The sequence below is a fragment of the Mesoplodon bidens genome (genome assembly GCF_964165515.1).
Source record: "Mesoplodon bidens genome assembly, chromosome: 1".
Classification (NCBI taxonomy): Eukaryota; Metazoa; Chordata; class Mammalia; order Artiodactyla; family Ziphiidae; genus Mesoplodon; species Mesoplodon bidens.
Genome location: NC_138176.1, coordinates 50,684,879 through 50,710,065, shown reverse-complemented (window position 1 = coordinate 50,710,065; position 25,187 = coordinate 50,684,879).

Here is a 25,187-nt window from a genome sequence, read left to right as displayed (position 1 = left end):
ATGTATGTCAAGTCATTTTGTGGTATACCTTCAATTTACACAGAGCTGTATGTCAAGTATACCTCAATAAAACTGGAAGAAAATGTAATTACACACAATATCCACACCACAATCTGTGGCAGACGTGCCTCATACAAACACATGGTTACTTATGTACTTAACGCACGATAACATACCCGACATATTTCTGTCAAAACACCCTTGCACGCACACAGCACTCAGACACCACACACACACACATTCACATACCAAACACACACACACACCACCCTCAAACGGACACACTCAGGCACATTCACTCCACACATGCACATATGCCATTCAGTCTAGAACAGTGATTCCAGCACATACCTCTTACACAGGCATAGAATGTGTTCCGCCCCATAACTTCCTTACAGGAATTTCCCACGAGCTGGAACAGACGGGTGGGTGGCAGGGTCAGGGCGAGACAGGCGTGACTGTGGTGAGAAGCCCCCCTCCCCCTTCTCACATTTAGCCCACACTCACCGATATAATAAAGCCTTCCTCATCACTGGATTTGGGCACTTCATATAAGTGGGTCTTTCCTTCTACAATCTGCATCAGCTACAAGGAAGAGGAGACGGTTGGCATACAGCCAGCGGTTGAGGACACAGCAGATCCCATGCAAGAAGACAGGCTCTTGCCTCTTGCCGTGTTGGACTCCAATGGCCACGCCCTGGCATCTGCCAGCAGCCCACCCTTGGCAAGTGGAAAGCTCCTCCACCCACATCGATGGTGTGTAGCTTTATAGAACACTGGCTATTCATCTGCTGTGGCTACCTGTTGTCCAAACACGTGGGACGGGTAGAGGGCCATCCTCTGGGGAACCCTGGGACAACTGCCTTTGAAAGCGTTCTCCAACTGGGCTCAAGAGTGGCACCTGGTTACCTGTTCTGAATTACCTGGTCTCTCTGATAGTCATTTACACCCAGGCAGTAAACCTTGGTCTTCATATTCCGAAGCCTGCTGGCCTAACAGAAGAAAGATTTTGAGTATAAAATACACAAATACATGAGGCACAAAGCTGTTAATGATGGACTAGACTCACTTCATTCTTAGCATCCCGTAATGTCGACGGCAGCAGTGGTCCAGCGGTCAGAACATAAACTAGGCTGGCAGCTTTCCTGTCTGCAGAAGAAGCAGGGAGTGGCCTGGTCAGCAAGGCACCTGGAGTGACCTGCCTCAGGCTGCCAGGCCCACAGCACTGCTCCCACACCTCCTCCTCCTGGGGAGAGGCCACCCTGACATGAGTACCCACCACCCAGAGCCCCTGGAGGGAGAAGGGGCCTCAGCCCAGGACCCACTTGACAGACGAGGAGCCTGAGACCGGATCAGAGCCCTTCCTAGTGGACCTTCACTATGGGCAGGTGGCACAGCCTTTGCCCTGAAAGGCAACTGCAGCTACTTCACTGGACGAGGACAAGCCTCTCAGGTGAGCGCAGGGAGGAGCAGCCAGAATGACTGTCACGGTGCTTGGGCAGCAGCCCCCGCCCAGCTTCCCCGCCTTTCCCCAGCAGCCCATGCATCCTTCCCGGCAAGGGCTGCAACCCTACAGTCTCGATGCAGATGGTCTGGGCCAAATACAGCCATTTCCACTGGCGGAGGCACAGTCACAGGATGAGAGTCAACCGGAGGGAAGAGGCTCAAGGGAAAGGAGGAAGAGCCAGAGCTGTGGTGGACAAAGTGTGGGCAGCCAGGGGGTCACCAAGGTCTCTGTTCCCTAAACTGAACCCCGTCTGCTCGCGATCCCTGGAAGTTCTGTTTTCTTTTTCATGCAGCCCAACCATAGGTCAAGCACTTGATATCTAGTAAGAACCAGGAACGTAATGCATGATCCCATGTGGTTCTCGGAAGCATCCCTGGGGGTGGTTTTCCTCCTCACTGTGCAGAGGAGGAACCTGCAGCCCAGAGAGGACAAGGGACCCGCTCCAAGGTCAGCGCTAGGATTGGCCGAAGGGGGTCTGCACCAGCCCTCGCTGAGGCCCGCGCCTGGCTCTGTCCCACCTGAGCACAGTGACGTCAGCAGGCAACTTACTATTGTAGAAAACTCTTGAAATCTGCTCACTTGCCTGCAACAAAATGAAGGAATGTTGGGGGAGGGCAGTGAGATGACCCAATAATTCTTTAAGAACTTGACAAAGCAGAGTAAATTCCCTCAGCCGTAGAGTCTGTACCTTTCTCAATCCTTCCTGCATGTTTCTGGGTCCTGAGGGCACTACATTCCGAAGTGTTTTAAGAGCATGTTTTAGCATATTTCTGAAAACAAATCAGAAAAGAGGGTTGAGGAGCAATGAAGGTTGATTGCTATGAAACAGCTCCAGCTGTCCTGGTGCCGTTCTGCCCTGTGCAGACCTGCCTTGACAAGAGAGGACACTAGCCACACTGTCGTGACCCTTCTGCCTGTGGCTTTGACACTGACAGAACTAACCCTAACCCTTCTCTGTCTCCCATTCAGTAAGCATGGAGGAGGCTGCTTTTCTGGTCCCACGGGTAGGGCCTGGCTTTCAGTGTGCTCATGCAGACCTCAGGGGACTCAGCAAGGGCCCTGCCTTGACTGTCCATGGTGAGGGGGGAGCACCCATGGATGCACACCTGTGAATCCAGCACCCCCAATGTGACTGGTGGTACTGCGGGCACCTAAGGGGTCCCTGGTGAGAACCCATCATCCTCCAAAAGGCAAGGCTGAGTTTGGAAAAGTCACTCTGCTGATACCCCTGCCCTGTCCCCTCCTCCCCTGCCACAGACCCCTGAGGTGGACTTGGTCTCTCCAAGCCACTTCCCCCTCTGGATTGGTACTAAAGGAAGTAGTCAGGATGCTCCGTTAGAGTCTAGGGCTCCTGGGCTTCATGTGCTCCTGAAGAAAGAGACCATAAGCTGGAAAAGAGGCCTGAGGCCCGTCCATGTGGGAGGAAGAGAAGTGACCTCAGGCTGCCACGGGGATGGGCTGTCGGCCTCTGTTAAAGCAGATAGCAGGGGATGGGACTGGGACACACCAGGGGTGGGGCTTAGGTTCAGGCTTATCCAGTGTGGTGGGCTGAGCAGTCACAGCAAGTCTAAGGAGAATGTGGTCCCTGAAGGCTGATTTCTCACTGTGGGCAGAAGAGATGCTCGTGTGTGGTGAGATATGAGAGCCCCAGACCTACTCAACCCAGTTCAGGAGGAGAGGAGACCTGGAACCAGTGGCCAGGGCAGGCCAAAGCAGGCCTTGCCTAGTCTAGCATAAATACAGGTCTTGGCGCTTTGGGAAGATTTCAGTTTTGTTGTGCTCACCTCGGACTATCCTGAAACTCTCAGCCCTCCCCAGCCTCCTGCCCAGGACTCAAGTCACCAGGCAAAGTTCTCACCTGAGTGGCTCTCCCTAGTGCCGCCCTCCCAGCTCTTCTCATACAGGGACACCAGGCTCCCAGCACCCTCACCAATCCCTCCTGCTCTTAAAATACCCCTCTCATACCCGAAGAGCCCCTTCCACCTCATCCCAGTTCTCACCCACCCCCACCATCACCCCTGGGGCTTCCTAGCCCTGTGCCCTCTGGCTTCTCCAGCACCCAGAGCAAGCCCTGTGTGGACCGCGCCATCCTCAGCCTGCTCCCCCTAGTGGCAGGGCTCAGAAAGCACCATCCCGGGTCCCAGTCCTGGCCCCACACGCTCTGCAGACCCACCAGAGTCGCACCTCGTATCAGATCCCATCGGCCACTGCTGGACTCACCCTGTACACCAGGACCCACCCCAGCCCTCTGCCACACCCTCCTAAACTCCTAGGGAGTTTCGGGAATGCCCAATCCCAGGCTGAGCCTTGATCTCAGCAAGATTCTGTGGGCTCCTCCCGACCTGGAAGCATCAGGGCCATGGTTGATTGTGAGCTGTCCTCCTAGGTACGTATCCCCCCCATCCCAACACACACACATAGAGGATTTCATATCTTTTCCTCTCCCCTGAGCCCCACTCCCTCTCCTGAACCCTCTGTCATGGAAGACTTCCTCTCCTACACTCTCCAGAGAGGACCAGGGATGCCCTCCATGAGCCTCACCAAACCTCTCGGTCTGGGTCTTGAGCCTGCTGCCTTGGAGGGGGCAGTGGTCCTCCTGCCCCGCCACGGGCAGCTCCTCCCCCAGAGGCCCCCGTCCAGCCCCCGCCTCTCTCTGCCACCTGCCAGTATCCCTCCTCATGGACTTTCTTTCTCCCACTTCAAACCCACTCTGGTCTCTCTCTTCTAAACTCAAACATGCACAAAACCACACCTGCCCCTAGCTCACTGAACAGGAAGCACAGCCCCTGCTTCTCCAGGGAGCCAGGCATGTGGAGTGCTGTGTCCACGCACTGGCACCAGCACTCCCTCCCCTGCAGCCTTGCTGCGCCTCCTCACCTGCTGCTCTGGCTTCTCTCCAAGCTCCCGAACACGGCTCTGTGCCACAATTCCCGGACCCACTCAATTCTAAATGTCCTCAACCACTCTTTGGTATTTCACCCACTGAACTGGGTTCCAGTCATTTGCGTCATGAGCATCGGAACCTCCCGGCTACTCAGGAGCTCCATAGCTTCCCACCTCCAGGGCCTTGGGCACATTGCTGGGCCCTCCTAATGGCCCACCTAGGATGCTGGTGTGTCATGCTTCCCTCCTGCACCCCAGCCCACACTCATGGGCTCCCTTGTCTTGGACCCACCAAGGGACCAAGCTCCCCTCCACTGAAGCTCCAGCACTTCAGCACTGCCCACCCCTGCCTCCTGGCTCTGACTGTGCCTCCCCTCTTCCCCCACTGGCCCAGAGCACAGCGTGACACACAGAGCAGGTGCCCAACACAGGCCAGTGTTCACAAAGGGCCCACACGTCTGCTCCACCAGATCCCAGGCGTCCTTGCAGTGAGCCAGTTCTCAGAAAAGGGAAGAGCGCTGAGAGGACACAGGATAGGTGGAGGGCGGGGCTTAGAGGGGGCGGAGATGGTCTAGCAGCACAGGGTCTGCCAGGGCCAGCGCAGCCAGGGGTCTGTGGGAGCCATGGAGCCGGGGCTGGGGCTCAGAGCGGACCCTGAGGGAGGACCAGGACGGCCCAGCCTGCTCCCAGTGGGAACTGTCAGCCCCCTGTGTCCCTCTGTTACCCTGCCCACCAGGCCTGCCTTGGGGGTTTAAAATGGCACTTACCTGTCTGAGGTGAGCTTCAGGACAACGTTGCCATATGAGGAGTAGGTGATGAGGGACGTCCGCAGGTTAGGGCTGGGGAGGAAGCGTGAGCTCATAAGAAGCCATGCACACTGGTCAAAATGAACATCAGTGAGCAGCCAGGGAGGGGTGCCTGTCAATTTGCCTCCTTCCACCCCAACTCTTTGGCTTTGTCGTGCATTTCTCGAATCCTGGAAGTTTCCTTCCTTTTGTGAAGGATTCGGAGGCCTATAAGGTGTGCGATCTTGCTGGAAGTGAGTGCTGAGATGGCATCCTGTTCCGTCCCTACACTCCCAACACCCCCAAAGTCCCTCTCTCTCACACACACACAAGCACACACACAGAGGCATATGCACATGCTCCCTGCACTCACAAGAAGGCAGACACTTATAAACTGCTGCATGCATGAGGGCCTCTCCACTGGCCTCTCTTCTAATGTAAAATTCTCTGGACCTCCCACACTTCCCTCCTCTCCTATCTTCCCTGCCCGCCTCTTATCTCAGGGAAATTGCTCTACCTCTCAGCAGCCATTCATATACATCCTTCCCTCTTTCTCCCACTGTCTTCTTGTCTCTTGACTCTCATCTTTTGTGAAATTGCTGCAGTAGGTTCTTGCTGGGTTCCCCACTTCTCCTGGGTCATGTCCCACCTCATTTAATCCATAATTATCAGACATTTCTCCTGGAGCACAACCTTGATCATGTCAGACCCCTGCCCTAGAATCATCTATAGCTCCCTATTGCTCAGAGCAGGAAATCATCAGCCCCAGGGCCTGGCATTATGAGCCCCATGGACTTGGCCCCATGCTGTCCTGTTCAGCCTCATCTCCTAGCTCTCCCTTGAAGTAACCCCACTTTCCAGCCAAACAGACCACTCACTGCACAAGAAGTCTCCTTGATGGTTCCTGTTACCTTGTCCTTCCTCATCCTTCAAGATTTAGTTCAAAATTCCACAGTCTCTGGGAAGCCACGCTTCCTTTTTTTGGTTTTGTTTTTTCCTAAGAATACTTGCTTTTTCCTTAAAAGTTGCAAGTAACTCCTTTGTTCTTTTCTTTTGGTCCTTAGCACCCTTTAGCCCAGTGTTTAGCTATGTGTTACCGATTTGCCCGTTTCCTCATCTATGAGGTCCTCAAGGATAGACTGTGCCCCCCACGTTGTAACCTGATTCCCAGGCAGGAGCCAAGAAGGATGTCGACACCTGATCAAACCAGTGACTGGTAATTCTTTCTGCTTCAGAACACTGCCCTGGGCTCTCTGCTCCTGATCCAAAGGACTCCCATGCCCACCGATTGTAAAGAGCTGTGTACTCTGCCTGTCAGAGGAAAACACCGGCCTTACTTTGTAAACCTCTTCAACAGCTTTTCTACTAAATCGCAAATGCCATCCCAGGATCTGCTTACGCTCGCCGACCTGAAAACAAAGAAGACTTGATTAAGAGGGATGAGGTCCCTCCTCCCGGTGGGCAGAGCCGCTGCCTCCCGTTTCCAGCAGACCCTTCAGCATCTCTTCCCCACCGCACGTAGCCGAAGGCTGCCACACTCCCGCAGCAAGCTCAGTGGGTCACCTTGGTGGTAACTTTCACCAGTGTGAGTGGTGGGCAGGGTGACCAACCTGACTTGTGTGTTTGGGGATGAGGGACTTTGGGTGGCCAACCAGGACGGCTGATCCACAAGGAATAAGGGAGGATACAGCGGTTGGAGAAGCCTAAGCAATTCTGCTATGTTTGCTCTCCTGGTACCCCAGTTTTGACACCACCACAAGAGCCCTGGCCTCAGGCAGGAGAGGGATGTGCTACTCAGACTATTTTACTTCACTACTTTCTTATCAGCCTGCAAAGCTGAGCCACTCTGGACACTGAAGGCCTTTTCTGGGAACACTTATGGGGAGGAACAGAACCAGGCCTGGGACACTGCTGTCTTGGGGTCATCATACCCCACCAGCAGGGAAAGGTGTGGGACCTTCCTATCCCTACTTTCAGTTTCTCACTGCCATTGGCTCTGACTTCAGTACCTGAATGGAGAATGAGGAGGCTGAAGGGGGTTGGAGCCTCATGCCCCCTCGGTCTAGGTGGGAAGAACTTCCATGTGCCCTACTGGCCAGGGCTCAAAGGTCCTTGTAATCCCACGCCTCTGCAGGTGTGCACTAGTGCAGGTTACGCAGGGCAAATGTGGGTCTCACTGGCTAAGTGTTTTTTCAAGGTTCTGCAGATGGTAGGGATGAAACTGAGGCTGGTGCCCTGTTCTGGGCTCTTCCCCAGTGAATGTTGGCTCATGTCTTTGATATGGATTGTAAGTCTGAGGAACCCACCAGGAGCTCCTTCCTTTCACCTCCAGTGATCACCATGCCCATAAACATCCTGAATGTCATATTTATACGTGTAATGCCCATATACCCAAAGGCATCCTTCTCCCCTCTACCATTCCTTCTGCCTCCCCTTGGCTGTATCTAGAACTGTCAAGAGATGGCGAGTACACTAAGGATATATAACTCTAACAATACTATGGTTATCATTCCTGGAGTAGGTATATACCAGACATGTTACATGCATGATTTCCAATTCCAAATCAGTTCTAGGATATCATTATTCCCATTTTACAGATGAGAAAACTGAGGCTCTCACAGGTCAAGGAATTTGCCAAAATTTCCATGGATCTGAACCCAGAACTAGCTGCAAACCCCATGATTTACCCCCTGAACTTGGCAGATGTGGGAGACACTGCTGTGTGTGACAACTGTGGGTGGCAAAGCATAAGACTCTGTCAACCCAACTGCAATACAGACTTTTCCTTAGGAGCTCCTATACTTAAGTGCGTGGCAACTCCTTTCCGAACTATTCGTACCACATTCCACTTTCCTTCTCATTACTCCTCTCGTCTGTGTTCTCCCCAACTGAAGAGGATCTTCCAAAGGAGATATATAGGAAACAAAAGTCTTCAACCCACCCACCGCTTCTGGAAAAGGTTTCCGTGTGTGATTATTGTGAATGAAGGTCTCGATTCTAGAACGCAGAAGAACACGAGTGCTCATGGCAGTGGAAAATACTACAGGGACCCTCAGGTCCCCAGGAAGGAGGCAGTTTGGAACAGAGCATGGGCTTCTGGCACACAGAGCTTCAATCATGATTTAGTGCCCACTCTTAAATGATAATGGAGAGATGAGGGTCACCAGCAATTTGAGGATATCTCTGAGATTAAAGCTTGAGGCCAAAACATCCTAGTGAGATAACTATGCTGGGACATCGGAAGTGGCTATGGCAGTGTCATGCAGGGGAGCTGAGCTATCAGAAAGCTACATTTTCCTCTCCCCCTAATAAGAACTCAATAGAGAATGTATAAACCTCAAAAAGCAGGAAATAGCAGTCGATACAAGCACAGCATTGGAAACATGGTCATATTGTCAGAAGAAAAATCTGGAATATTTGTAAGTGGCTGCCTCTGGGAAGTGAGATCAAAAGTGAGGAGGAAAGGGTCAGGGGCCTCAAGATTTTTGTTGTGAACAATAATAGTGTTTCATTTAAAACTTATGTTCATTCAGTTTCTCCTAAATGTGAAAATAAAATTGCAAACAGAAACTTGTAGCACGAATGATGTCACCAAAATGGCAGATCTGAAAATCTAAGCCCTCGTTCCCCCATGGAGACATTGAACAAACAACCATAAGCTGTCAGCACCAACTTTGTAGGAGCCCTAGGAAACAAAAAAAGCTTACAACAATAAAGCAAATGTGCAATCAAGAAATAGCTATTTTCAAAATGATAGGAGTTTTGTTGCATATTTCATCACATTTCTCCCACACCTTCTCTGGCATGGTGGCAGTTTGGGTCTTGATCACTGGCCCAGTCCCAGGTTGTCCTTGATCTAGAGGGAGCAGTGTCGACCTTACTTACAAATTACTGTGTAAAACTCTCCTTACCTGGCTGGAGTCAATTAGGATGTTTAAAACCAGCTGTGGGCATAGGTGAATTTAAAAACAGACACATATGCTCAGGCCAGGAGAAACTTCAGGAAAGTCTTGAGAAGACCTTAAGTTTCACCTTAGGATGATCCCTAGGCTCGGTGGTAGTCTAGCTAAGTGCTAAAGGAATGTCCCAGCAAAGAAATATTCTGCAAAGAATGGAAGAGGTGGCCTCTCCCTGCCACCCCAGGTCTTTTTACAGTTTTGTAATGGTTTTATGTTTGTTTCAGATCCTGGCATTTGGGAAATCTCTGTCAATACATTCAGTGAATAAGAGTTAGTGGAACAGAAACTCCAGTGATCACACACAACAAGGGATATTCTTTGCAGAAGTAGTTTGGAAAAGTTTCAGAATAAATGGACTACTACACAAGTCTACATTAACAGATAAAAGCAAATACAACCCAGTAAGCTGCGGTGAATTCTGCTTTCTAGAGATACCACATTATAGTAATAAAAATCCTAATTTTCAACAAAAAAAACATGAAACATACAAAGAAACAGGATCATTGTTCAATCAAAGGAACTCAATAAAATTTCAGAAACCATTCCTGAAGAAGCCAAGGCATCAGACTTACTAGACAAACACTTAAAAGCATCTTAAATATGCTCAGAAGTAGGAAAATAAAGACAAAGAAATAGAGGAAATCAGGATAATGATACATGAGCAAAATAAATATCACCAAGAACATAAATTATTAAAAAAAACAAGCAGAAATTTTGGAGCAGAAAGTGTAATAATAAATTGACAAATTCATTAGGGTGGTTCAATAACAAATTTTACTAGGCAGAGCAAGGAATCAGCAAAGTGGAGGACAGGACAATTGCTACTGTTTAGTGTTGGCAGCATAAAGAAAAAAGAATGAATAAAAGTGGTCAGAGAGGGTGGGAGGGAGGGACATGCAAGAGGGAAGGGATATGGGAACAGATGTATATGTATAACTGATTCATTTTGTTATAAAGCAGAAACTAACACACCATTGTGAAGCAATTATACTCCAATAAAGTTGTAAGAAAAAAAAGTGGTCAGAGTCTAAGGGACCTGTAGGACACGCTTAAGCAGACCAACAAACATATTGTACGAATTCTTGAAGCAAATAAGAAAAAGAAGCAGAAACATTATTTGAAGAAATAACATCCAAAAATGTCCAAAATTCGATGAAAGACATGATCGTACAACTTCCAAGAATCTCAACTAACTCCAAATGCAATAAAATGAAAAGATCCACATCAAGGCACACTATAATCAAACTGTTGAAAAAAAAGACTAAGATTCCAGAGTTCAAATTCTGGATCCGTGTATTCTATAGGGAGGCTTTGGTGGGTCATCCCCCGGCCTTGAGCTACCTCCTTGCCTCATCTGTAAAATAGGGATAATAATACTTATTCACATAATGATGAAGACATGGTGATGAAACTGCTTTCATCCCCTACCCCTATTCCCAATCTAGGGACACACCTGGCTTTCCCCCCATCCACACTCTCTGGAATCCTGTGGCCTCTAATTTCAAAATAGCTCCAGAATCTGTCCACTCATCATTGCCACCCATACCTACTGGTCCACACCACCATCATATCCTCCCTGGATCCCTGCGCCAGGCCCCTCACTGGTCTCCCGGAAGGCTCTATTCTTGCGTCCTTCAACTGTGGCCCTTTGAAACATGATCCAATCACACATCTCCTCTGCTCAAAAATCACCAAAGCTTCCCCCACACTGCCCCAGTCTGTCAGCATAGCCTTTCCTGAGCACTTCTTCAACACTTCTGATCCTCCCTCAGCACTTCTCATCCTCCTGTCCGGTTTCCCCCCCGCTCTGATTTATCCCCAGCTAATACCCTAGTTCCTCTTTGATTTATTTCTTGTCTCCTACAATGAAAGCTCCAAGAGAACAAGGACTTTTTCAAGTTTTGTTTGCTGCCTTATCCCCACTGCCCAAAACAGTGACTGGCGTATAGCAGTTTTCCAGTAATTATTTCAGTGAGTGGATGAACAAGGGAAGGAGAGAATGGATAAGACTGCTCACCAATGGATAAAAGATCCAGAGAACCTTGGGAGTGCCACCAGCAGAGGTGTCTGACCCACACCCCACCTCCCCACAAAGGGCACATGCAGAGAGAGTGAGCCACGGAGTCAGGGCTGGATCAGGGGTCCCTGCAGTGCCGGGGAGTTCCCAGGGTGTGTGACTCTGCCTTCCCTGGAAGTTTGTTTTATGCTTATCCTCCACAGCTGCAATCTGACACATGCTGGGCAAACCATATAAACTCCCCTTCATCCCCATCCCAACCTGGTGAGGTGGGTATGAAGGCCCCATTGTACAGATGGGGACACTGAGGCAGAGAGAGGGGAGGCGACTTGCCCTAGGCCGCATGACTGATGATGAGTGGAGTCTGCCTGACTGCAAAGCTGGGGCTGCCTCCTCAGTGGTCATTATTCCCCTCTCCCCAAGAGTAGCAGGGGACATCCGGAGGGAATTTGTCCTCAACCTCCAAATATTCTCATCAAGATGGTTTCGAAGACAGCAAGGCTTTCTATAACCAGACTGAGTGAGCACAGTTCCCAGAGAGACAGTGTTATTTCTCTGGAACTGAGGAATTTGCTGTGTTTTCAGACAAGCCTAGCCTGGCCCACAATGGCCGTGCTGTAGGCCTACTCTTCTCTGATGGCCTGGGGCTGGGAAATGGGTGTGTAGGTCCCTTTCCTGGACACCCACAGCTCCTCCTCCCACTTGCAGAATCCAGCAGGATTCAGTCCTGTCACCCCCACCAGCTTCTGTCATACCTCATCCAACCTCTAGGAGCCTGCTCCCCTTCCCAGGAGATTGCATATGCATATACCTTCCCACTTTACTTCCCAGGATTGTTTTGAGGATGACAGATGTGCAGTGATGGACTTTGGAAACCATAAAATATTTCAATGATATTAAGAGTCATGCCACTGTTACTACTAAATGTAAGCTTTATCCTCAGCCCCACAGAGGAGTTGAAAATGGAACCAAGGCAATCTCTCCAGCCTGAGGATTCACCCCTCCCTTTCCTTCTATGAGGGCCAGAAGGTAATTAATGCACAGCACAGGTTTCCCAGGGCCACACTCAGACAGACCAAACTGTTCTGAAAGTGCACACAAATTGTAACGTGGGTCTCCAAGTTGTCAAAGAAAGCAGCAAAGCAAAGGACTTTCTAAGCAGTGACACTATGAGAATGCCTAACAGATGATACACCAATCTCTCTGGGGCCCAGTAAAAACAGAGGTTATTTGGGTAAAAAAAAAAAAAAAAAAAAACAGAAAGAAAGAAAGAAAAGAAAAGAAACCCAAATGCACTGTGAGCTTCTCACAACTGCTGAGAAGGCAGCCTCTAGCAATTGCCTGCCCCTCCAGCTGTTTAAGGGGCATGCAGGTCACAGATCCAGGCCAAGTTGATGGAGAGACTGAGAGCCATTGAGAAACCTTATGGTGACCTTTTTCCTTTCCAGAAGTAAGAGCCCCAGGAAATAAATGCCTGGGGCTTGCTTTCTGTCCAGGAACAAGGAGGCCACAGAGGTCTGTTCCTTGGGTCTGACCAAGACTGTCCTCGCCTCCCCTCTCTCAGAGCCTGGGATCCCCCTGGACCACTTCTTGCCATCAGTAACCTTGGTGACAGTGGTGCCTCGAGAAGCACGGGGGCCAGATGGGAAGGCCACTCACGCATCCAAGATGATGTAGAGGTCGAAGACACCATCGCAGTCATACAACTTGTTTGCTTTGCTCCTGTGATGACTGGTGACCCTGTGGACGCTTCTCCAGTCTGGGCTGAGGGAGCGGTCAATGGTTCTCCAGCCAAGGTCAAGGTGGTGGAAATTTCTCCAGTTCGGGATGCTATGCTGGAAGCTCCCTGCACTCAGCAGCAATAGCAACAGGAAGAGCCCAGGGCTGGGCATCCAGGGCCAGCCACTCTCCATTCACCTGGCTGTACCTACAGTCCCGTTGGACCCTGGTCACTCCAGGCCACCTCAGGCCGCAGCCTCCACCCCTGCAGCCCTCTAACGACGGGGCACTCTGAGCCTCCCCTTGTACCTGTCCTGAGGGCAGAAGAGGCAAAGATCGCTGGCCTTGGGCGATGGCCCACTACCTGCTCGGCCTGCCCCCAGCCCCAAGGAGGCAGAATTCCCTTATGATGTCACTTATGATGGACAGAAAGGTTGGCATGGTGACTTTGTGACCTGCAGCTCTGCTCAGTGTCCTGCCTGTTGACAATCCCAGGGGGGAGTCAGGGGCTCTTTGGAGGGGCAGTAAGATGAGGCCTCCGTTTGTTCCTCATCCCAAACCCTCTCAGGTGGCCATTAAGATCCTGGAGGAATCCTGCCTTCTTGTCAGCTGAAAGAGGGCAGCTGAGGTGGCTTAGATGAGGCATCGCTGTGGGGGAGGAGGTCCCGGAACTGGGAGTGTAGCGTGTTGCCGTGGTCATTCGTGTGACCCAGTGGATGGGAGGATCTAGAAGGGGAAGAAGGTCCTGCAAGGATGTCACAGTCCCTTGTGACTGAAGGGCAGGCCAGTTATCTTCTGCTGTTTAACAAACCACCACAAACTGAGTGACATAGAACAAGAACTTTTATATTATGCCCACAAATTCTGTGACTAGAAATCAGAAAGGGCTGAACGGGGATGGCCTCTCTCTTCTCCATGGATCAACATTGGGCATTAACAACTTTGAGTCAAAAGTGTTTCAAAAACTCAGGCTGTGAATGTAAAAATTTTTAGAAATACTTTAACCCATTTAGTTTGTTTTCTTTTGTATGCACAAAAGAAGAGTGATATATGCTAAAAGTCATTTGTAATAAGTCTAAAATAGATCTTTCAATATGTATAATGAAAATACAAAAATGGTCAAATGCACTGTGTTGGTGATTTTCGTAGTTCTTGTTGTTTGAGTGATATTTTAAATAATGGAATATCTTAAATAAATGATATTTGGAATTGATGAGATCTGGTAGACTTCTCCCTAGAGCCTATTAGGTTTTCCTTGCTTCACATCCTTCATGATACTTGCTACTGTCATATTTTTATATATTTTTCTATTGATTCAACGTCTGTTTTGGTCTTAATTTGCATTCCCCTCATTACTGATGGGATTGGTCTTCTATTCAACAGATTTCAGGTAATTCATTTTCCCTCCTTTGTGAAATGCCTGTATCCATTCTCCAATTCAGTTGTTTTTCTTTCATATTGATTCCTTAGAATTCCTTGTATATTTAGGATATTAATCTTTTGTCAGTTGTTGCAAAGATCTTCTTCAGTGTGTGGCTCTTTTTTCACTCTATTTAATGCCTTTTAATAAAACAGAAGTTCTTAATTTTTTTACTGAAGTATAGTTGATTTACAGTGTTGTGTCAGTTTCAGGTGTACAGCAGAGTGATTCAGGAATACATATATTTACATATATGTATTCCTGAATATGTATATATATATATATATATATATATATATATATATATGTTCTTGTATTCTATGTATATATATGTATTCTTTTACAAGTTCTTAATTTTAATGACAAATGTTGAATTTGTCACTTTTAAGTGAAACTGTTAAGATTTGCACTCTTTGTATCTTATTTAAGAAATCCTTCCCTGTTAAGCTGAAACAGATTTTATCTAAAAAGTTTTAAAGATTTAAAACTTAAAAGTTTTAAAGTTTTAAAAGATTTAAAGATTTTATCTTAAAAGTTTTTTTTTTAATTTTTTGCTTTATAACAAATTTAATCAGTTATACATATACATATGTTTCCATATCCCCTCCCTTTTGCGTCTCCCTCCCACCCTCCCTATCCCACCCCTCCAGGCGGTCACAAAGCACCGAGCTGATCTCCCTGTGCTCTGCGGCTGCTTCCCACTAGCTATTTACCTTACGTTTGGTAGTGTATATATGTCCATGCCGCTCTTTCACTTTGTCACAGCTTACCCTTCCCCCTCCCCATATCCTCAAGTCCATTCTCTAGTAGGTCTGTGTCTTTATTCCTGTCTTACCCCTATGTTCTTCATGACATTTTCTTTCTTAAATTCCATATATATGTGTTAGCATACAGTATTTGTCTTTCTCTTTCTGACTTACTTCACTCTGTATGACAGACTCTAGGTCTATCCACCTCATTACAAATAGCTCAATTTCATTTCTTTTTATGGCTGAGTAATATTCCATTGTATATATGTGCCACATCTTCTTTACCCATTCATCTGATGATGGACACTTAGGTTGTTTCCAGCTCCGGGCTATTGTAAATAAGGATGCTATGAACATTTTGGTACATGTCTCTTTTTGAATTATGGTTTTCTCAGGGTATATGCCCAGTAGTGGGATTGCTGGGTCATATGGTAGTTCTATTTGTAGTTTTTTAAGGAACCTCCATACCGTTCTCCATAGCGGCTGTACCAATTCACATTCCCACCAGCAGTGCAAGAGGGTTCCCTTTTTTCCACACCCTCTCCAGCATTTATTGTTTCTAGATTTTTTGATGATGGCCATTCTGACTGGTGTGAGATGATATCTCATTGTAGTTTTGATTTGCATTCCTCTAATGAGTAAAGATGTTGAGCATCCTTTCATGTGTTTGTTGGCAGTCTCTATATCTTCTGTGGAGAAATGTCTATTTAGGTCTTCTGCCCAGTTTTGGATTGGGTTGTTTGTTTTTTTTGTTATTGAGCTGCATGAGCTGCTTATAAATTTTGGAGATTAATCCTTTGTCACTTGCTTCATTTGCAAATATTTTCTCCCATTCTGAGGGTTGTCTTTTGGTCTTGTTTATGGTTTCCTTTGCTGTGCAAAAGCTTTTAAGTTTCATTAGGTCCCATGTGTTTATTTTTGTCTTAATTTCCATTTCTCTAGGAGGTGGGTCAAAAAGGATCTTGCTGTGATTTATGTCATAGAGTGTTCTGCCTATGTTTTCCTCTAAGAGTTTGATAGTGTCTGGCCTTACATTTAGGTCTTTAATCCATTTTGAGCTTATTTTTGTGTATGGTGTTAGGGAGTGATCTAAACTCATATTTTTACATGTCCCTATCCAGTTTTCCCAGCACCACTTATTGAAGAGACTGTCCTTTCTCCACTGTACATTCCTGCCTCCTTTATCAAAGATAAGGTGACCATATGTCTGTGGGTTTAACTCTGGGCTTTCTATCCTGTTCCATTGATCTATCTTTCTGTTTTTGTGCCAGTACCATACTGTCTTGATTACTGTAGCTCTGTAGTATAGTCTGAAGTCAGGGAGCCTGATTCCTCCAGCTCCATTTTTCGTTCTCAAGATTGCTTTGGCTATTCGGGGTCTTTTGTGTTTCCATACAAATTGTGAAATTTTTTGTTCTAGTTCTCTGAAAAATGCCAGTGGTAGTTTGATAGGGATTGCATTGAATCTGTAGATTGCTTTGGGTAGTAGAGTCATTTTCACAATGTTGATTCTTCCAATCCAAGAACATGGTACATCTCTCCATCTATTTGTATCATCTTTAATTTCTTTCATCAGTGTCTTATAATTCTCTGCATACAGGTCTTTTGTCTCCTTAGGTAGGTTTATTCCTAGATATTTTATTCTTTTTGTTGCAATGGTAAATGGGAGTGTTTCCTTGATTTCACTTTCAGATTTTTCATCATTAGTATATAGGAACGCCAGAGATTTCTGTGCATTAATTTTGTATCCTGCAACTTTACCAAATTCATTGATTACCTCTAGTAGTTTTCTGGTAGCATCTTTAGGATTCTCTATGTATAGTATCATGTCATCTGCAAACAGTGACAGCTTTACTTCTTCTTTTCCAATTTGGATTCCTTTTATTTCCTTTTATTCTCTGATTGCTGTGGCTAAAACTTCCAAAACTAGGTTGAATAAGAGTGGTGAGAGTGGGCAACCTTGTCTTGTTCCTGATCTTAGTGGAAATGGTTTCAGTTTTTCACCATTGAGGACAATGCTGGCTGGGGGTTTGTCATATATGGCCTTTATTATGTTGAGGAAAGTTCCCTCTATGCCTACTCTATGCCTGCAGGGTTTTTATCATAAATGGGTGTTGAATTTTGTCGAAAGCTTTCTCTGCATCTATTGAGATGATCATATGGTTTTTCTCCTTCAATTTGTTAATATGGTGTATCACGTTGATTGATTTGCGTATATTGAAGAATCCTTGCATTCCTGGAATAAACCCCACTTGATCATGGTGTATGATCCTTTTAATGTGCTGTTGGATTCTGTTTGCTAGTATTTTGTTGAGGGTTTTTGCATCTATGTTCATCAGTGATATTGGCCTGTAGTTTTCTTTCTTTGTGACATCCTTGTCTGGTTTTGGTATCAAGGTGATGGTGGCCTCGTAGAATGAGTTTGGGAGTGTTCCTCCCTCTGCTATATTTTGGAAGAGTTTCAGAAGGATAGGTGTTAGCTCTTCTCTAAATGCTTGATAGAATTCGCCTGTGAAGCCATCTGGTCCTGGGCTTTTGTTCGTTGTAAGATTTTTAATCACAGTTTCAATTTCAGTGCTTGTGATTGGTCTGTTCATATTTTCTATTTCTTCCTGATTCAGTCTTGGCAGCTTGTGCATTTCTAAGAATTTGTCCATCTCTTCCAGGTTGTCCATTTTATTGGCATAGAGTTGCTTATAGTAATCTCTCATGATCTTTTGTATTTCTGCAGTGTCAGTTGTTACTTCTCCTTTTTCATTTCTAATTCTATTGATTTGAGTCTTCTCCCTTTTTTTCTTGATGAGTCTGGCTAATGGTTTATCAATTTTGTTTATCTTCGCAAAGAAACAGCTTTTAGTTTTATTGATCTTTGCTATCGTTTCCTTCATTTCTTTTTCATTTATTTCTGATCTGATTTTTATGATTTCTTTCCTTCTGCTAACTTTGGGATGTTTTTGTTCTTCTTTCTCTAATTGCTTTAGGTGCAAGGTTAGGTTGTTTATTCGAGATGTTTCCTGTTTCTTAAGGTGGGATTGTATTGCTATAAACTTCCCTCTTAGAACTGCTTTTGCTGCATCCCATAGGTTTTGGGTCATCGTGTCTCCATTGTCATTTGTTTCTAGGTATTTTTTAATTTCCTCTTTGATTTCTTCAGTGATCACTTCGTTATTAAGTAGTGTATTGTTTAGCCTCCTTGTGTTTGTATTTTTTACAGCTCTTTTCCTGTAATTGATATCTAGTCTCATAGCATTGTGGTCGGAAAAGATACTTGATACAATTTCAATTTTCTTAAATTTACCAAGGCTTGATTTGTGACCCAAGATATGATCTATCCTGGAGAATGTTCCATGAGCACTTGAGAAAAATGTGTACTCTGTTGTTTTTGGATGGAATGTCCTATAAATATCAATTAAGTCCATCTTGTTTAATGTATCATTTAAAGCTTGTGTTTCCTTATTTATTTTCATTTTGGATGATGTGTCCATTGGTGAAAGTGGGGTGTTAAAGTCCCCTACTATGAGTGTGTTACTGTCGATTTCCCCTTTTATGGCTGTTAGTATTTGCCTTATGTATTGAGGTGCTCCTATGTTGGGTGCATAAATATTTACAATTGTTATATCTTCTTCTTGGATCGATCCCTTGATCATTATGTAGTGTCCTTCTTTGTCTCTTCTAGTAGTCTTTATTTTAAAGTCTATTTTGTCTGATATGAGAATTGCTACTCCAGCTTTCTTTTGGTTTCCATTTGCATGGAATATCTTTTTCCATCCCCTTACTTTCAGTCTGTATGTGTCTGTAGGTCTGAAGTGGGTCTCTTGTAGACAGCATATATATGGTTCTTGTTTTTGTATCCATTCAGCCAATCTGTATCTTTTGGTGGGAGCATTTAGTCCATTTACATTTAAGGTAATTATCGATATGTATGTTCCTGTTCCCATTTTCTTAATTGTTTTGGGTTCGTTATTGTAGGTCTTTTCCTTCTGTTGTGTTTCTTGCCTAGAGAAGTTCCTTTAGCATTTGTTGTAAAGCTGGTTTGGTGGTGCTGAACTCTCTCAGCTTTTGCTTGTCTGTAAACGTTTTAATTTCTCCATCAAATCTGAATGAGATCCTTGCTGGGTAGAGTAATCTTGGTTGCAGGTTTTTCTCCTTCATCACTTTAATTATGTCCTGCCACTCCCTTCTGGCTTGTAGAGTTTCTGCTGAGAGATCAGCTGTTATCCTGATGGGGATTCCCTTGTGTGTTATTTGTTGTTTTTGCCTTGCTGCTTTTAATATGATTTCTTTGTGTTTAATTTTTGACAGTTTGATTAATATGTGTCTTGGCGTATTTCTCCTTGGATTTATTCTGTATGGGACTCTCTGTGCCTCCTGGACTTGATTAACTCTTTCCTTTCCCATATTAGGGAAGTTTTCAACTATAATCTCTTCAAATATTTTCTCAGTCCCTTTCTTTTTCTCTTCTTCTTCTGGAACCCCTATAATTCGAATGTTGGTGCGTTTAATGTTGTCCCAGAGGTCTCTGAGACTCTCCTCTGTTCTTTTCAGTCTTTTTTCTTTATTTTGCTCTGCAGCAGTTATTTCCACTATTTTATCTTCCACCTCACTTATCCGTTCTTCTGCCTCAGTTATTCTGCTATTGATCCCATCTAGAGTATTTTTTATTTCATGTATTGTGTTTTTAATCGATGCTTGATTCATCTTTAGTTCTTCTAGGTCCTTGTTAACTGTTTCTTGCATTTTGTCTATTCTATTTCCAAGATTTTGGATCTGGGAAATAGAATCTTGGATCATCTTTACCATCATTATTCTGAATTCTTTTTCAGGTAGACTGCCTATTACCTCTTCATTTGTTAGATCTGGTGGGTTTTTATCTTGCTCCTTCTCCTGCTGTGTGTTTTTCTGTCTTCTCATTTTGCTTATGTTACTGTGTTTGGGGTCTCCTTTTTGCAGGCTGCAGGTTCGTAGTTCCCGTTGTTTTTGGTGTCTGTCCCCAGTGGCTAAGGTTGGTTTAGCGGGTTGTGTAGGCTTCCTGGTGGAGGGGACTAGTGCCTGTGTTCTGGTGGATGAGGCTGGATCCTGTCTTTCTGGTGGGCAGGTCCACGTCTGGTGGTGTGTTTTGGGGTGTCTGCGGACTTTTTATGATTTTAGGCCACCTCTCTGCTAATGGGTGGCGTTGTGTTCCTGTCTTGCTAGTTGTTTGGCATAGGGTGTCCAGCACTGTAGCTTGCTGATCGTTGAGTGAAGCTGGGTGCTGGTGTTGAGACGGAGATCTCTGGAAGATTTTTGCCGTTTGATATTATGTGGAGCTGGGAGGTCTCTTGTGGACCAGTGTCCTGAAGTTGGCTCTCCCACCTCAGAGGCACAGCACTGACTCCGGGCTCCTCAATTTGGGATGATGTGTTGTCTATTCATGTATTCCACAGATGCAGGGTACATCAAGTTGATTGTGGAGCTTTAATCCGCTGCTTCTGAGGCTGCTGGGAGAGGTTTCCCTTTCTCTACTTTGTTCTCACAGCTCCTGGGTCTCAGCTTTGGATTTGGCCCCGCCTCTGCGTGTAGGTCGCCGGAGGGCGTCTCTTCTTCGCTCAGACAGGACAGGGTTAAAGGAGCAGCCTCTTCGGGGACTCTGGCTCACTCAGGCCGGGCGGGACGGAGGGGAACGGAGGGGCACGGAGTGCGGGGCGAGCCTGCAGTGGCAGAGGTCGGCGTGACGTTGCACCAGCCCGAGGCGCGCCGTGCGTTCTCCTAGGGAAGCTGCCCCTGGATCCCGGGACCCCGGCAGTGGCGGGCTGCACAGGCTCCCGGAAGGGCGGTGTGGGCAGTGACCTGCGCTCGCACACAGGCTTCTTGGCGGCGGCAGCAGCAGCCCCAGAGTCCCACGCCCGTCACTTGGCTCCGCGCTTTCAGTCGCGACTCGCGCCCGTCTCTGGAGCCCCTTTAAGCAGCGCTCTTAATCTCCTCTCCTCGCGCACCAGGAAACCAAGAGGGAAGAAAAAGTCTCTTGCCTCTTCGGCAGCTAAAGAGTTTTCCCGGACTCCCTCCCGGCTAGCTGTGGCACATTAGCTCCCTTCAGGCTGAGTTCTCGCCGCCAGCCCCAGTCCTGTCCCTGCGCTCTGACTGAAGCCCGAGCCTCAGCTTCCAGCGTCGCGCGCCCCGGCGGGCGAGCAGACAAGCCTCTCGGGCTGGTGAGTGCCGCTCGGCACTGATCCTCTGTGTGGGGATCTCTCCGCTTTGCCCTACCCAGGTATGTGGGGGGTTTCTTGCCTTTTGGGAGGTCTGGGGTCTTCTGCCAGCGTTCAGTAGGTGTTCTGTAGGAGTTGTTCCACGTGTAGCTGTATTTCTGGGGTATCCGTGGGGAGGAAGGTGATCTCCGCGTCTTAGTCTTCCGCCATCTTACCCGGAAGCCTGTATTAGGTTTTTCTATCTTAAAAGTTTTAAAGAGTTCACACTGGTGTCTTGAATCCATCTGGAATTAATTTATAAGTCTGATTCTTGCCAGGGATCTGATTTCATGTTTCCCATATTTAGAGGAAACTGTCCCAGCATCATTTGTTGTCTATCCCATTTTTTCCTTCATGATTTCTATGTCACCTCTGATGTGTTTCAAATTCCATATAGTTGTGGGCCTGGTTCTGTGCTCTCTGTTCCATTGTCTTTATCCGTCTATTGGTTTACATTGAAAGTGTTGAAACCACACTGTCTAAATTATTGTGTGAACAACTGTATTACTGTTCCTCACTGTCCCTTCCTCTTGCAGAGGAGGACCGCTTCCCTGCCACACTCATGGCAGGCTTGGACTTGATTCCACCAAGGAAACGTTAATAGAAGTTACACGTGCCACTTCTGGACAGAATCTTTAAGAATCCAGGTGTGACTCAGGTGAATCCAACAGCCTGGTAGCTGAGTAACTGCGATGTGCTGGTCCCTCTTGGGAACCTGGGATGGACATGTATATGTGGGAGAGTGAGATATACAAGCGGGAAATAAAGTTTGTGCTTTCAGCTGATTAGATTTGGTGGGTTTTGTTACTGAAGATAACCCAGTAGAACCTGATACACATGGTGTTCAGTTACCGAACCTAACATACGCAGAGTGCTACAGCAAGCCTTGATAGTACAGGGTAAATCACCCACCTAATTTTTCTTAGGGTACTTGTTGGCCATTTGCTCGTTCATGCAAATTTTAGAATCAACTCTTCAAGTCTCCACTCCACCAAAACCCTCTTGATATTTGTTTATGATATCAACATATAAACAGATACCTTTGGAGGGATTTGAATCTGCAATCAGGAGTCCTCTTATCAGTGAACATGGCACTGTCTTCATTTATTTAGGTCTTTTTCAATGCTTTTCATTTCTATTTCCCTATGAAGATCTTCACTTCTTTTGTAAGTGCCTTCTCTAAATACCTTATATTTTTGCTGCTAGTGTAAATGGCATTTTGAAATAGAGTTTTAAACTGTTTATTGGTATTGGGAAGCAATGTATTTATTGGTTGATATATTCACTCAACTTGCTAAGCTCTCTTATTCTAAAAATTTAACTGTAAAATCCATTGGGTCAGTATAAAAATAAAAATTAAAAAACACTGTCTTGATTACTTCTTCAACGACTAGAGCTATGATGGAGGCATTCTTGATTTTAAAGAGAATGCCTCTAACACATCACCGTTAAGAATGATATTTATTGAAAGCTTTTGGTAGAAATCCTTTATCAGATAAGGGTATTTCACTAATATTCTTGGTGTGCTAGATATCATGAACAAGTCCTGAATTTTATCTCAAATTTTCTGTATGTTTTGTGAGAAGTATATATTTTTCTCCAGTAATCTATTAATATGGCTAATTAAATGAATGCATCTGAAACAATATTAACATATTGTAAATAGACCCAAATTGGCCATGATATGTTTTAAACACTGCTGGATTGAATTTAGTATTAGTTTAGATTTTGTGGCCTATGCTCAGGAGAGAGGTTGGCCTGTAATTTCCTATTTTTGTGCTGCTCTTATCTGGATTTGATATTACGTAAGACTAGCCTCCTGAACTGCACTTGGGAGTGTTTTATGTTGTCTTTGGGAAGACTTTGAATGTGATCACAATAGTCTGCTTCTTGAATATTTGGTAGGACATCTCCTATATCTGGTGTTTTCTTGGTGTAAAGTCTTTAAACTACCGATACAATTTATTTAATATTTACTGAATGCTATGGACTGAATTGTGCCCTTCCTCCCAAATTCATATATTGAGCCCTAATCCTTAATGTTATTGCACTTGGACGTCAGGCCTTTCAGGAGATGATTACGGTTAAGTGAGGTCATAAGTGTTAGGCCCTAATCCTATAGGTCTAGTGTCCTCCTAAGAAAAGGAAGAGACACCAGTGCTGTCCTTCACACAGTCACAGTGAAAAGGCAGTGGGGGACACAGAAAGAAGGGGGCCACCGAAATCCAGGAAGAGAGGTCTCATCAGAAACCAACCCTGCTGACACCTTGATCTTGGACTTCCAGTCATGGTTTCTTGACACTCTCTCCTTTCCTCTGGGTTCAGTTTCCTTCCTTCTGAAATACATTCTTTAGTGGTTCCTTCACCAAGGTTGTGAGGGTGTTCAACTTAGGCTTTGTACCTCCGAAAAGATCTCTGTTTTGTGTTCATTCTTGAATAACAGTTCAGTTAGATACAGGATTCTAAGTGGACAGATTATTTTCAAGGTTTGTCCTAGACATTCTATAATTTCACTAAGGCTGAGTGAGCTGTACATTTGGGATTTGATCTCTCATGTCCTTATTCATTAACGGGTTCTCTTCACAGAAGAAAATGTTTGTTTTGGGGACCGTTACTCAGAGCTTACTGTCTGTTCTGAATCTCATTTTGCCCACCTCAGACTCATCATCATTTTGTTCCTTTACAGTCTTATCTGTGTACTATATGCTCCCAACCCTTTGGGAAAAGCACAGAGCTTTGTCTCCTTATGTCTCCACACCCTCTCCTCTCAGGGGCATCCAGAGCAGTTACGGAGTGACTGAAGGAAGGAAGGAAGGAAGGAGCGGGGACTCAGGGCTCCCTCTCAGTTCCTCAAGGATTCCCTCTTCCCCTATCTAGCCTGCTCTGCCCCTCTTCCGGGCTCAAACAATGTGACTCGTACACCTGGCTGCCACTGCAACAATGCTGGTTACCTGAGACCCCACTCCTATCTCCTCTCACCCTCACTACAGGGAAATGTCCTAGGTAGTCCAAGGCCTGGCATGAATGTAGTCACTTAGAAGGCATTCCCTCCTGTCCCCACCCTTTAGGCCCTGACCTGTCCCTCCCTCCATGGGTAGTTAAGTTCCCGGACACCTTGGCATTCTGTCAAGTCACAGAACTCACCATTATCTGGCACAATGCTGCCATTTCAGAACTGAGGAGGCTCAGGAAAAGAAAGGCTGAAAGGCCGAGGATCAGCTCCAGTGAAGTCTGGAAGTTTCTCAGTGCTCCACAAAGATGGAGCGTGCGTGGCCGCTCAGCCTGGAGGCGGACGGAGAGTCCAACGCGCTGATGGGGTCTCTGGGCAGCACGGAGGATCCGCAGTCGCAGGACACGGAACACCTGCACTGACAACCAGGCTGTTGCCCGGGTCCCTGAGACCCAAGAGGGTAGAAGTCGCGGCGCACAGGGCGAGTGAGCAGCGGCAAGTGCAGCCTCCGCCGTGGCCCGAGGGCCACCTCCAAAGGCAGGTCCGCGCCAGGGCACCCTCCTCAGTCCCGCACCTGGGAGGCGCGGGGCAAGGCCTGAACCAGCGGGGACGGCGGGCCGGGGTTTGCGGAGCTGGACTCGCGGGAGGGCCGGGCCCAGCCGAGTGGGCGCGCAGCCGGCGTGCACGCCGGCGTCCAGATCTGCTGCGGGCGGTGCCCGGGAAGCGGGTCTCCTAGGCGCCCCTTTCTGCGGATTCAGCCCACTCACAGGCCCCTCCCCCAAGGCCCGCGGACCCCTAGGAACTGGGCGGTGCCCGAGGCCCCGCCCCAGAGGCGGGGGCAGCCCGGGAAGGCGGGGTCTGGCCGGCCCCCCAGGGCTCGCGCGCCAAGTTCCGACGCGCGTGTCACTCCCCCGACCTGGAGGCGGCCGGGGCTGCCAGCGCGTCCCCAGCGCCCAGCGCCCAGCGCCGCGCGAGAG